At 36.7% G+C, this 15,116-nt stretch overlaps 1 protein-coding gene across 14 annotated transcripts in view; it reads right to left on the bottom strand.

Annotated features, from left to right (window-relative positions):
- AOPEP (aminopeptidase O (putative)) overlaps positions 1-15,116 on the bottom strand; it is a 173,204-nt gene that overhangs the window by 37,591 nt on the left and 120,497 nt on the right. For 3 of the 14 annotated variants that reach the window (XR_014880626.1, XR_014880627.1, XR_014880628.1), the window contains exon 14: positions 80-208. The exons of 10 other annotated variants lie outside the window; for them this stretch is intronic. The gene's annotated coding sequence lies outside the window, so the exon portion shown is untranslated. Of the gene's footprint in view, positions 1-79; positions 209-837; positions 899-15,116 lie in introns of all 14 variants that reach the window. One more of the 14 variants, XR_014880625.1, reaches the window with a different exon arrangement.

Below are 15,116 nucleotides of genomic sequence, written 5' to 3'. Positions count from 1 at the left end.
CTAACTTACTCCAAGAATTGTTAACGCAAAATAAATGTAGCACTACTGTGGAAAAGCTTACAGACAAGATTATACTTACTGAAAATGCAATTTCAGTTCCCATCAGTTGGCCACAGCAAAGTCCTTTAACCTGATTACACCTTTACTGCAGTGCCTCTGTAACATTTGTCTTCTCTTCAGACTAAATACACAAGCTCCTCTTCTTAATCTAAATCCAATCACAAACCAGTTTCAGACATGCTCCGCCCTTGCAATTACACATTGCTCTTCATGATCATATTCCACTTCTTTCTTTTCATCTTCCTTTTCCATGCTGTATCCCTTTTTAGTCAATGCACTCCTGGGAACATTATCTCTCATCTCTAATAATCATGTTAATTAGAAATTTTAATTTTGGCATTTTAACAACATGAAACTAGTTTTGACAAATCTTACAATTCCAGAAGCCGTAATAACATAAATGTAAAGCCCTTTTTAATCTGCCTCCAAAAGTACATGAATTTCTAAAATACAAGAAGAAATGTTATCCTACCACCTTCTGTAACAAAATGAGAGCATCCATGAATGAGAACACTATTAATTGCAGATGCTGAAATGTCTGAATTGCAGGTCTGAAATGTAAGAAACAAACATATTCTTTGGCTTTAACAGCTGAAACACTACGTAGAAACACTGAGGTTTGCCAACGGCAGCATCTATTTCTTAATCTTCAAAACAACTGCACCTTATTTTACATGCAATTTTAATGTTAATAAAAGAAATAAAAGCAAAAAAGTAACAGTCTATTGAAACTGTAGTTTCTGTTCATGAGGAATACTATATAATTAGCACACTTACAGTAAAATCTTAAGTGTGGGTCTGTACGGTTTCACAATACCAGTCTCAGCTTACAGGGATTCTGCTTGGAGTCAACAAGTAAAGCAATATTATTCAACAAGGTTTGTATCACTAACATAGTCAGCATACATAAGAAACTTTTCCATCAGGTACTGCCCTTCTGTATTTACCATTCATGGTCAAAAATATTCAAATGTGTTTACAATGCTGATTTGTTTTGAGTGTATTTCTATGAAGTGAAATAAACCTTTTTTAGTCATGTCTTATGGGAAACAACAGAAATTGATTACAAAGATTTGTTGTGATATAATAGCAGGCATATTTTCCACAGAGTGAAGAGGACTAGTTTTCTCTGGAAAATACATTTTCCCCATTTTCAGTCCCCATGGGATCCCTGGCTATAGAATGTGATCTGAGATCTCCAGGACAGATTTGAAAAATGAACCAGGAAGGAAAAAACAAACAAACAACAACAGTAACAAAAACACTAAAACCAAACAGCAATGAGTGGCATTCTCAGTATTTGCACAGCTATATTTGTATCACCATGGTAATTACTGCATATTGGTCTGAATCCTGAATATACTCATTTATGCTTAGCAACCCTGCAAATGACAACATTTTCTGCATACAGTACTGAAGTCATATTAAGGGCCTGACAATGTGTGCAACGCCTCCTTCGTCTTTTTTTTCCTTTTTTAAATTGAGATTTCCAGTTCCACCAGTACTCTCACAAGTGCTCTGTCTATAGTGTACTGCGACAAAGCAGATATGCAGTATATATAGCATGTGTCTCAACTGCAGGAGCAAACAGCAAGAATTAACTTAATCTAGATTTTTTAGTTTAAAAATTTAAACAGAATGGAAGCTGTCAAGCCTGGCTGCACAGATCTCAAAATACACTGCTGGCCCTTAGCCAATTATTTCTTGAATTTCTTTCCGTCTTTTCACTTACACTACTACTGGTTAGGGCAGTAAATCAAATACTGCTGTCTGTTTTAAAAATTGGTTGCAGGTTATCCTTAACAAAAAAATGTGAACTCCATTACAGCAACATCCTTCTTTTTTCTTTCTAATTTACAGACACACTTTTTTCTTCCAATTCCCTGTCAGTAGATTTTCCTCTATTTTTTCTCTATTTTTTTGAATGTTTACTTGATGTTTGATATCTTCTGTTTCCTCTGAACAGTCAAACAGTCAGTTTCTTCCTATTTCCCCCCCCCTCCCCCCCCCCCCCCAATTACTCACACAGCAACAGGGGAAAGAAAATAAAACAATAGTAATTTTAAAAACCCTCTCCAGGAAGCTGGCTTATAAAACCACTAAAACTGGCAAAGTGACAAACTATGGAGAAACATTAGACATTTTGTAGCTTACAGTTTGAAGCTGACTAGATTTCAACTTGAGAGTTTAAAAAACAAAAATGAAAATCAACAATTTGATTTTGAAACTTGTTTGCTCGCTGGACAGAGAGGACCCATACAGGAGATTTAGGGGAACATGCAAGTGCACTTGTTTCATGAAATTCAACAGAAGGGAAGAAAACACTGAAAAAAAGAAAAAAAAAAAAGAAAAAAAAAAGAAAAAAAAACCCTCCACACAGATATTGTGATATTATGACATTTTCTTTCCACAGACTTCAAAGATTCCATAATTTCACCACTTTTCATAGCCCCCATTTCTCCAGTATTCCAGCACAACTAGAGTTGAATCCCCTTGCTTCTCGTTTCCCACATTTTTGGATGCTGACCAGGAAGGAGCAGGCCCTGTGCCCCAAAGCTGATGCACACCAGCAGGCTGCCGGGCCTGGAGCAGCACCCTGCAACCCAGCATGGTTCAAGACAGCTGCTGGGCACGCTGTCCTCAGGAAACACTGCTCCACTCTCACAACTCCTCATCACACTGCTTCCAAGCAGCTCTCCTGCTCTGGGCTCACCAGCCCCTGATGATGCTGTTACAAATGCACCTGAAAACTGGAAACTCTTACATGTCAATTTCAGCCATTTCTAACTGAACTAATACATGGTTGAAGGCAGAATAATCCTGTTTTATGTGATCTTACTCAGCTGCTAAAGGAGGATATTTTCATTCAAGCTGCTCTTTCTTGGAATGATTTTCTGCCACCTAAGGAAACATTTTCATTTCTAAGTTGTAATACACAAAAAACACAAAGCTAACTTAAATCTGGCAAGCCACTAAAAAGCTGTACTCCTCAGTAAGCTTGTATTCCCAACAATGCTCAAAGCTTCTGCATAAAGTAGCTTTTAAAAAAGGCACTCCAGAAATAACCATGACACAAGTACTGTTGAAAGAAAAAATAAAAAAAATAATTAAATAAATCATAAGAGAAAGGGGACAGGAAGAGAGATAGGGGGGGCATGGAGAAAATGGGGAGGGGAAGAGAAAAGAGGGGGAAAAGAAAAAAAAAAGAAACCAGAAGGGAAGTAAACCATGGAAACAATGGGCTCAAGCCAAGGATCGCTATTTTTGTACATTAAGTTTGATTGTAATTTTCCATCTTCTATTAACTTACTATATAAATTTGCATGGCTAGATTATATGCCATACGCTTCATCAAATGTATTAGGTAAATATCACAGGCACTCTATTTTATCACAGAAGAGTTTGGCTATGTATTTATATTAGTTGCATGTTCCTGACAGACTGCTGCTGCGAAAAAAATGTACTGTCAATAACTAAAAAAAGTGTTATCGCTAATTACACGCATATTGCAAAGCTACACTGTAGAACTTTTTAAAAATACAGATTTCATTATAACTTGGATGGGACAAGAAGTGAAGTAATTATTTAGGTAAATTATGTTTTCTGTATGTTTGTGCCTTCATCATACCTTGCAAATAAAGCTGTGCTTTGTAGGGCAAATTAGAAGGTCTTATGTAAAGTGAGGATACAGTTCAACACTACTTTTCCAATTAGTGTGCAAATTTGCATACTACATTTGGAGAAAAATACTATTACTGTGAAAAAAAAATACATTTCATATACACTCTACAAGAACAAGAAAGATATCCTTTAAAACATAATACCTTGAACGGCTAGTTTTAACAGCATGCAAATGCTGATGAAACAGATTTGACTGTACTTGACAGAACTGACTCATGGCTAAAAATGTTTGAAGATGAGTATTTTGTAACAACATTCTTTCAGATACCAAAATACAGAAGAAAAAAAAGACCACAATCAAGTTTTTTTTTCTATTTTTTTCAATGTTATTAACGTCATTGTCACACTATTTGTATTGTACAACATAGCCTACCTACTGCTCAATAAAAGAATTCCATATTTTTAAAATTCTTTTTAGAAACTACAGAACTTTAGTTGCAACTACTTTGCATCAGATTTATATGGTAAACACAACATAACAAAGTTGATTTTGCAGCAGTACTTGTTGAGACAAAATTCCCAAGAGATTTCAATGAAACTCATCTGCATAAAGATTGTAGGGTGGGGCATGCAGCACCTTCTGAGTAATCATTTTAACATACTACATCATGTAAATTCATTTTGTCATTTTATATTCTTGGCTTAGCTTTAAACCTTCAGAGCAAAACCAAAACATGCAAGCATTAAAGAGCACAACATAAAACAAAATGCTGTAGGCAACAACCTTGCTCAAATCTAAAAGAGATGGAAGTTAACACAACACATACACTTTGTTCATGACTCTTATTTTTGAGGACATATTCACACAGCATCAATTCTTCTTCATGGATACGATATATACTAACGGAAGTCAAATTATTTTATTGTTTCAAAATAATGTATATTTATATATATATATGAAGTAATATTATGTGCTAAGTAGTAAAAAATGGTAATCTATGCACTTGAAATTCAGTGAAAACTTGGGCTTATTTTCCAAGTCAAGTCACAAGTTTTTTTTTTTAAATGTAGCAGGAAATTACTACATAATGTAAACTAAGAAAGCATGTAAGCAGTGCATTAGAAGCATTATATTAACATGACATATTCTGATACGCACTGTAGCCACTGGAGATTTATCTAAAAACTTGTTCTATGAAGTTGACTGCAGATGATCAGCACTAAATGCTTTATAAAAACAATTTTTGGCCATGTAGGCAAACAAACTAATGCTAAGTAAGTCTTAGTTTTGTAACTAAAAGCAGCCAGATTTGCATGAGCAAACAGTGAAAACGAGAACTCACTCAGTTTCTGACTGTAATGCATACAATTTAGATGACAGCTGCAAAATGAAAAGGTCTTGCACTGTGATGATATTTTATTTATGGATTTTTTTTTATTTTTATTTTTTTTTAAATCCAGACTCATGCTGTGGAGCCAATCATACCATCTTTACACAGCCATGCTTACAATGCCATCATGCTCTTGCACAGCAATGGCAAGAATGGCATCATTTTCTCATATTTTTCTGCCACTTCTGACTGGAATTAACTAAATCAGATGTAGATGTTCACAAGCTGCTTGCAAACTGTGGGAATCCTAGCTTCCAAGCTACAGGAAGAAAGCACATATTTCTATGTTTTTCCAGCTTTATAAAAGGATAAGTGTACTTTCGGCATATGCTCCTGCACAAAATAAAGATTTACCAAACGGGAAAGAGAAGCTTAAACATTTACAGTGGACCATAAATACTCTTTTCTACTTAAACTTCCTTTCTGAAAAGCGGCGATGTTAAAACTAAAAGAAGGTACACAGATAAAGCAAGCTTAGTTGTCTCAGTTCAGATCCTACTGAAAAAGGCATCCAAATAACAAAAGCTGCCCTCACAACTAGCAGCTCAGACTGACATCAGGGCTGAATGAGTGTGGAAATGGAATTATATCCCCTTTCCCTGTAGGTGGTCCTTATAGATCAGCCTCCCAGTGGGCTGCTCCTCTGCGTGATGCATCTGCTCAGCACACAGAGTCCTTCAGACTGATGCTCGCTCAGCATGACACTATTCAAGAGAGTAAATACCATTTTAAAAATCTTCCCTTTAAACAGTAATTTAAAATAAATGTCTATTTGCAATAGGCATTTGCAATAGGAACTCTCTTTGCAGGCTCCTGCTAATCTGATTTAAGTATGATTTTGTTTCCACTCAGGAAGCTTAAATTAATTTAGCTGTTCCTGAACACTGTTACAGCAAGATGAAGTATCCAATGGCTCACAAATACAGCTTCTAGTTCAACAGCCACATTTGCTTGCACAGCCAGATTATGCTGATTTTTTTTTCTTTTTTTTTTCCCCTTTGGCTACCATTACACAAGGGATTTATACTATTACAGCTATCCATTACATTCAGTTTTTAGATTTGTGCAGATTGCCTAGAGACTAAAAGGCAGAAGAATCCAGATCCTCATGCATGCTAAATCACCAGCTGTGAGAAAATTTTCAGCATATTCCTACTGATGAGACTTTGTCAATAATGCACCCCAAAATTAAGAAGCCTGTCGTGATCTCAGACCTCACTATTGCCTGCTTTCTAACCCTATAGTAAATACAACAAACTTTAAATCCAACAGAATTTGTCAATTGAAAAAGAAAGTTATTAGCATTTCATTTGCTGCATGGAAGTTGATATTCTGGAGAACAAATACTGCGATCAAAAATCCAAAATAGAAAGGCAATAGTTAATGAAGCACAAACTGAAGCCTCCCATTGTTTTTCAGAAACTTGCCAAACAGCATTTTCTTAGATCCAAGGCTTCCAGAATTACATGGAGGACTTCTTCATCAAGCCCATTTGAAACAAGCAAACAAAAAAACCCAACACAAAATCCATTATTCGTTGAAGATTCCTAACTCAATGAATTTTCTTCCATTGTCCCTTTCAAAATGAAGGGTAAATAACGATTGACAGAAAAATTGAGACAAGTTGTAAAGGCTGCCAGAATCACTACGCAAGGGATGTCTAACAAGATGAAAAATTTAGTTCAGAGGGTCCTCCTTGTATGTCAAACCGACTTCAATAGCACTAGCAGAATGGTCTGTATAAAAAAAAATCCTGGTGTGGCTAATCTGGTTGGCTTTTTATCATTTAAATAAAATAACAAGAAAACAAGCAAACAAGAAAAAAAAAAGAAAAATACCTATATGTTTCTTAATATCAGTTTGAAACAAGTGGTCATATAGAATACCTAAGTATCATCACAACAATCAACAACTTAAGTTAAATTGCTAAAGATGACAAGGTTCTCCTCACTAATTTTTCATTTAAACTCACAGGTTGCTATTTATGGATGGCAAATGTCACTCCATGTTTTCTTTTCTTTACAGCTTTCTTACTAAAGCAAAAATTCAACACGCAGTTCAGGAAATGCTTTAAGATGAAGCTGGCTACACTCCTAGAAATAAAAAATTAAAGTTGCAGTAAAACCTGATATCTGTCTGAAAATTGCACCTTAACTCCTCCCCCCTAAAACAAACAGGAAACGACACTATTACCTAATGTCTGAAAATTCAGAGAATATATTCATTGATGGAAAATGCTTTTGCAAGTGAAATGAATAGAAATTATTTCCTCTGTTTTCCACACTGTAAACAAGATACTCAAGCAACTTCTTAACCTCTGCCTTCCTGGATATAGCATATATATTTTTTAATTTATTAGAGAAAGCAAACATCAGTCTTGAAACAGGTAATCTGATTAGCATTAAAATATGTTCAACAAGACAGAACCAGACACTCATGGAGCAGCATGCTACAACAGTTTCTAGTGTGATTCCCTACTTCCTCTATGCATTCAACTGTATTTTTCAAAGAAGTAACTTCATTTGCAAGAGGCAAATTCATTGCTCTCTAATCTAAGTATGCAGTTGTACAATCACATCATCCTTCAGACTGTTCACGTGGCTATGACTGTAAATACAACGCTTGTGACCAGTTCAAAATGCAGACAGGATCAAAGGGACTGTACAAAGGCTGCTACATCAGGGTGACATTACACATTACGTCTCTAACGTTAAGCTGTTACTTTCATGGCCACAGCTTTCCTTCCACATCTTCTTTGTATCAAGCTCAGTAACATTTGAAGTAAACAGAAGTTTCCTTCTCTGGAACACAAGCCCTGGTAATTTCAACATCTGCTCAAAGAAAAGCACTGTATTGTTGCTTTATGTCACAGTAAAAGCATTTGATTTCAAAGACTGCAAGCAGAAAGCCTTCTGCAAGATGGAAACATTAAGACTCATTTCTGCACTGCGTTAATTTGGACGTTGGTTCCTGCATTCGGGAATGCACTTACAGAAGTGCTGGCGCAGAAACATGCTGCCCATCCCCATACCAGGAGGGGTCCTCCTCCACACAAAGAAATGTATGCTGCTGACACCCAGGACAAGCCATTCCAAAGGACAATTTAAAACGAGGGCTAAGGGACAGTGGAGCACAGCAGAAACTAAAGCACTGCCCTGAGAGCAGATAGACTTATGCATAAGTAGCAAGGACCATGTAAAGCTAAAATTTATTTAGCAGCTGTTCATTTCTCAAAAGGAACTTATAATCAGGAAGAAGACTGACTTTTTACACATGCAGTGAGAAGGCAATGAGAATGTTTTTAAACTAGAAGAAGGGGAGATTCAGGTTAGATGTCAGGAAAAAAATTTTTACTCAGAGGGTGGTGAGGCACTGGCACAGTCTGTCCATAGAAGCTGTGGGTGACCCATCTCTGGAATTGCTCAAGTCCAGGCTGGATGGAGCCCTGAGCAGTCTGATCTTGTGGGTGCCCACCCTACCCATGGCAGGGAGTTAGAAATGGATGGTCTTTAAGGTCACTTCCAACCCAAGGCATTCAGCGATACTGTACTTATGACTCCAAGCTCTGTAATACAAGCCAAAGATAAAAGAGAGAAGTAATGCACATAGATGCCTGCTGTGCTACAGGTTAAAAGCAGCAGACATCCATATGTCTCCAGATGATTGAATTCTTAATGTGCCCTCTTGGGATGAAAAAGAAGAGGAGGGGGGTGGAGAAATATTTCCCAAATAAGTATATTTCATATTTGCTCATTATACGTCTGAGATCCAAGGGTCACGGCATCTCCTGAATGGCTTACTGACCTCCCTGTTCTAGCTCCCTTTTGTTCTCACATAGTATTTGGCAGAAATAGAAAGCACAGTCAGCACAGTAAGGTCACAGGCTACATTAACTTGCTGCAAGTGGCTCAGAAGTACCTCTTTTTGGATTACTTCTATGACTGTAACACTCAGGAGCCAGCAGCTGAAGAAGTAGGCTACTAATTTAGCAACAAAATTATTCCAGAATGTATAAAACAAAGCAGCCTCCTCTGTTAACTCAGGCTCAGTTGCTCTACCTTTTATTACTGCATCTATGTGAAATGCAGTGCATAGCAATTACACAGCATGCAGTCAGAGCAAGCTCTTTGAAAGCAGCCATCCTGTTCCACAATCATGTCATGCCTCCACATAATATGGATATATTTTTAATACTATGTCTTTGTATAGACAACAGAAAAAGCTACAGTTACAACATTCAAATGATATTATACCTCCTATTAAATAGAAACCATAAAGGTCCTCTAAATTTATTAAACATATTACTTACGGGATTTACGTTCAGAAAAGCACTTATGTCTGCAACTGCAATCTACAGTAGCCAACAGCACAGAAATGTTTTTTTCTACATACAGTCATGTAACAACAGTTATGCAGGGAAAAAAGCCCAACCTTAAAATCCCAAAAATAAATCTGAAAAGAAAAACAGCTATGGTGGTCACTTATTTCAAAATGCAAGAACAGTCTTAACCAGAGTGCTATGAGGTATTGCTTACTTCTAACGAAATACACATTATATTGAAATTAATTATATCTGTTTTGAGAGAAATTTGCAGTGGAAATGTACACCTCAGTATAGATGTCTCACAACAACTAAGAAACGTTACTTCAGGAACTTCCACACCTCACAGTTCCAAACAGCTATAACTTTCGTATTTCATCTGATGACAGTATCCTTAGGACTTTAAAGCTGACAAACAAGCAAGTAAGGTGAAAAAAACCCAAGATATTTTTAAATGCTCAGAAACATCTCTTGATCTATCTCTAGTTTGCCTCCTTACCTTACAATGGGACTAAGAAGACTGAGGGAGAAACTTGATAGACTCACTTAGCTTTTCCTTATCAAATACCCAGAAGGTAGTCTTGCCTCACCTTCACTTTTTCTTAAATAAACTCTGGCTGCAAACTAGAACCATAGTTTTTAATACCTCTTAAAAGCGTCCGGAAACAGATAGATTGTAGTCTTCTGATTACATGGTGGGAGGAGAGGCAAAGAAACGCTACAAGCTATTAATCCTGCCAATAAAACTCTAAAGCCATAGAAACCTTATAAATCTTCCTAAACCTCATTTTGTCATTCAGTTGCTAAGAGCAACTCCTGTTTGTTTGAAATAAAACGTAGGACTCTGGCCCTTTGCTACTGGCACTGTAGCATGAATATGAAACGATACAAAAGCAATGCATATTTCCTTCTCTGAATATATACAAAAGAACACAAAGATACTTTAATTCCACTTGGCACTGCAGCCATCCCCTACAGGAAAATTTTCCATACTAGTGCAAATTCCAAGAGGTGCACCCTCCCATTACACTGCCACATCTCAGCAGGAACCAGAGTCAGAAATCTGCTGAGCTGCCAAGGTTCTGGGTGGCCACAAGGTCCAGGTCCACTGCAGTATCTGCTACATACACTGACTCCTTGCCTTTTAAAAATCATCACCACGTGTGGAGGAGTCTACATCCCCTGTAATAGACAGTTTCTCACAAATATGAGTCTCAATAATTTAAGTGAAACACACCAGGGATTTAATTTTGATGTGTAATTTACTATGTATGTAAAGGATCAAGAGTTTAGGAAAACAACAGATGAACTTTGAATTATTTAAAGTAAACAATTTGCATTCTCCCATAGTAGAAAGCTAACATGTTTGAAAACTGATAAACATGCTCCACTCTTTTCTATTTTAGAGCAAAATGACACTATTTGAAGTTGTCATGCTTAACTTATTAGCAAATTTTCCTTTTCATTCCGTACATGAACCTGATATGATTTCGTTAGTCATAAGACCTTAGTATTTTACCTTGACTTAGATACCTTTCTTCAGAAAAGTTAATGATGTCCCCATAATCAGCATCCATTCTTTAAAGAAACTCCTGGAATTGTTGATGACTCAATCCATTGGACATTATGAAATTCACAACTTTGATCATGATTTCCACAACATTATCCATTTTTGAAGTTTTCACACATAAATTTCCTTGGTGTATGATAAATTCACAAACGTGAATTGTTGGTGGCAACTGTATTGTCTTCTTTAGAAGTTCCTCTTTTTAGACAGCCACACCCATGGCACCATCAGCATCTATATACGTTGGCCAAGGTTAAAGAAAAATCACTTTAATGTAATTCCTATCGCTTAATACAAATTCAGAGATTCAGTTCTATCTTTTAATGGCGCCAAAGAAGGCATTTCTTCAATGACATTATAATCACTATCAATGCCTCTAATAAAAATAGCAAAATGAACTTTATTTGTAGCATCAGTATTTTCATCTATCACCAAAGCACAACATTTGAAATCAGCAGTTTTAATCTTCAGATTTCTAGTCTTTTCAAATTGTAATCTTTGAAAACTGACAAGATTTCCTGACAAATTAAGCACAGTACCATATTATTTGTCTCCACAAAAAAGTGCTTATCTGCCTCTTTTTCAATGAACACTCTTCTTTCATCCATGCTGATTCTTTTTTGAGCTCTGTTTTCTCTTGATACACCATTAGCTAAGTGAAATACTGTTATCACCAGTCACTGCGTTTTACTCACCAAATGGCGCCACACATGTAATATGCAATACGCACAGGTATCAACACGACTGAGTGTAGAGAGTATGAGAGAGGCAGCACTGCACTGAGCCCTTCCCTCCACAGTGTTCTGTTGTCACCTATAAGCCTGTATTTGAGCTAAAAATCACTAATAATGTTAAAAGTTTGCAGTCTTGGGGGGCCATATTACTAGCTGTATAGGGCAGCTAACACATTCAGTCACCATAATTTTAAAAGGCACATACAGTGGATTACTGGAATATTTCAGTTAGTTTCCTGTTTAAGCAAGTGAAAATATTTTCAAGAATGGGGGAGAATTAAAATCTAAAATGATTATTGAAGTATTTGGGCATTTAAGTCACTCTTTCATGACTGTTTAAAACAGCCACGCTGTGACCAAGGTACGGCATGATCATTATAAGTAGGCGAACTAGAACACAAAACCACTGAGCTTCTCTGTAGGCTGATTTAATACACCAAGTTCTTCACTGCTTTGTACCTAGTAAGAGCGTCATTGCATTCCTTAGGTTACATGAAGTTTGTATCAGACCGCAGTTTTGTAGAAGAAAACATATAGTGACGCTTGCTTTAAATAAATACAGATTCATTTCAAGAATACAAGTGGCTTTTCATTAGAGGGAATATTGCATTATAACTTTCATAAGGCAACTTTAAGTGAATCATAAAACACAGGAACACTGAAGCAAAATGTGATATGGAATTAAATAAAAGCTTTGATTCAAAATAGTATTTCACTGTCAGAGCTGATAGTAGACGTGTGTTCTACCCAAGACCTCACATTTAAACATTACACTCAAAAATAAATAAAAACAACAAAATGTAAAAGGCCAGATATGCAAACGTTGATCCAGTGGTTGCATTCCACATCAGCGAACGCGTACATACCAGGTTTGTAAAAACCAGTTTCAGCTAAATCTAAACTCTTCAGTCCCTCCATCTTCTCCCCAATTTGAAAAATGACTGGTCCTTTGAATGTGGTATATTAGACTACAGTGGGACTAATGGGAACATGGGCATCACATGCCTGCAGTGGGTTTGTCTAATGACTGAAATCTTACAGATTCTTACAGAAGAATTACATTGCCTAGATTTGAAATTGGCCTGGTACTACAGTGTCTGACCAACAAAAGACAAACAGTTTGGACTAAGTAAGCTGCTTTAACTCTCTCAGAACAGAGCAGAAGAGCATGACTCTGTCTTGACCCATAGTAAAAAAAAAAAAAAAAAAAAAGAAAAATGAAGACTGAACTTCTGGCCCAAAAAGCAGAATTTGTTGAATCTTCAAGGTTTAATAGTTTTAGTTACTCTTTTTTCTTCTTTTTACAAAGGTTACAACTTCAAAGCAAAAAATAAGTATTTAATGACAGTTAATTTGAAGGAATTTATAGTCCCAAGCAATAGCACCTGAACTCAAAACAAGACTTCAGGCTCCAGCCTTCTAGCCACTGTCATCACTGAAGGGCTGACAAACACTTCACACAGGTATGAGGTTAGCAGAAAGCCTCTGAAGGGCTACTGTGACTACACTAGAGCAGAAGAGGCCATATGAGCAGCTTAAAACCAGCCAGCTCTTGCACATTTCCAAGTGTCAGCTGTGACAAAGGCAGGCATGACTATGTACTCAACATATTCCTGGGCACCTTCCTACCTAGCCTTGGGACTTGATGATTAAGTTTTCAAGACACCTGAGCCATAGCAGCATCCTGGATGTCTCCCCGCAGCCTTGAGGAAAGTGGCTGTGCATCCAGCATAGCTTTTTAGAAATATCAGACAGGTTGTCAATGGAACTGTGCCCACACCAGGCCACATACGGTCCCACGGGCAGCAAGCAAGGACAGCTGGCAAGCATATTAGGTGGAAGAAGGAAGCACTCCGTGGGCGCCAAGCACATTCATTGCAGAGCAATCCACATTTCAGAAGTCAGTTCACATCCTCTGTTGTCAGAAACCCAAATATATGCACATTCTTCTTCAAGCCTAGGTATTTTGCTGAAGCTCAGATGCACTGAAAAAGACACTGTACTTGCAGAGGACTAGGCAAGGACTTAGAGGGACTTAAATGAGAGATGAGATTAATCATGCCTCTCTAGCTAGTAATAGCCAAACAAAAGTCTGAAATCCCTGACTCTCGTCTGCTGTATTACAAGATCAAAAAAGCAGTATTATCAACCAATGACAGTTTTTAAAAAACATTTTTGAATACACTTTGTAAGCTACAAAAGTTATACTGAAATTAGATATAGAATGACAATTATGTTTCTCAAAACACAACATTTATTTCCTCTTCAAGGGGAAGGGAAAGGAGGCAAAGCAAAACTGTATATAAATATATGCTGTGCGTCTTTTCAGTGTATTAGCTGGTCAATAAATCAAGATCTTAGAGAAAGCTCCCCCTAGTCTGAGAGGAAATCAAACATGAGAGGAGGTCTCTGTCAACTCCATTCCACTACTACTGCCTATGTTTCTTCAAGAAAACAGTACTTCTCCTTGTTTCATATGTTCTTCCAGCATTTTGCCTTCACCTACATATTTTGCCTTCTCAAGCAATAGCTTCAGACTTGTATTTTTCCACTATGAACTGACATCAACTCGAAACCTGCTTCTTAACTATTCAAGGGCATGTAGGCACAAAAAAATATTGTCCTCCTGAGCAGGTTGGGTGTGGTACTTGAATGTTGTACATTCCTTCAGTTAATTGAAAATCATATCTCTGCTTTTCAAAGGCTTGGTAAACATATGGCTTGGCAAAAAGATACTGAGAAACAAGCCAGGAAAACCTATTTCAAATTACTTTGATTTCAAGTATGCTGTTAATATACACATTGATTCACAATAGAATTTCTGGTACCATATGCCAACATCCTCCTTTAAAACCAAGAAGAAGAAAAATCAAAAAGTAGGTTACTATAAAAATGTACAGAACTGGGAGAGAGACAAAATACAGATCTCTATCTACAGTTTTACTGACTGTAGTTAACCATATCAAAATTGAGACACAGATCCCTACAAATTAAGACAAACTCCTTCCTTCCATTTATTTTTATTTCTTTCCCCAATAAGACCAGTTTGTGGCAATCAGATCCATTCTCTAAGATAGGTCCCATCTATTACTGACATGTATCTGTTCCACAATAGAGATCTGGGAAAAATTCTGAGCCTATTTCTTCTTTATTTACAAAAGTACCTAGGAAAATACATTTATGAAGCATTATCCATAGTACAACATACATATTGCCAGAGACACTAGAGGGTTTGAGGAGTTATTAAAATAGTACCAAATAGATTACTCAGAACAAAGTCAGCTGAAAATTAGGGGAAATAAAACATTTACATACTGAGACATGCCAACTTTGAAACAGCCTATTTCTTTCAACTGCTGAAAATTGATAGCTTTACCCGCAAGGCTCCTAATATTTTAAAAAACTTATTTAAAACTCATTTT

The sequence above is a fragment of the Meleagris gallopavo genome, chromosome Z (genome assembly GCF_905368555.1).
Source record: "Meleagris gallopavo chromosome Z, MGAL_WU_HG_1.1, whole genome shotgun sequence".
NCBI lineage: Eukaryota > Metazoa > Chordata > Aves > Galliformes > Phasianidae > Meleagris > Meleagris gallopavo.
Note: the sequence above shows the minus strand (reverse complement) of the source record. Positions and strands in the feature narration are given on the sequence as shown.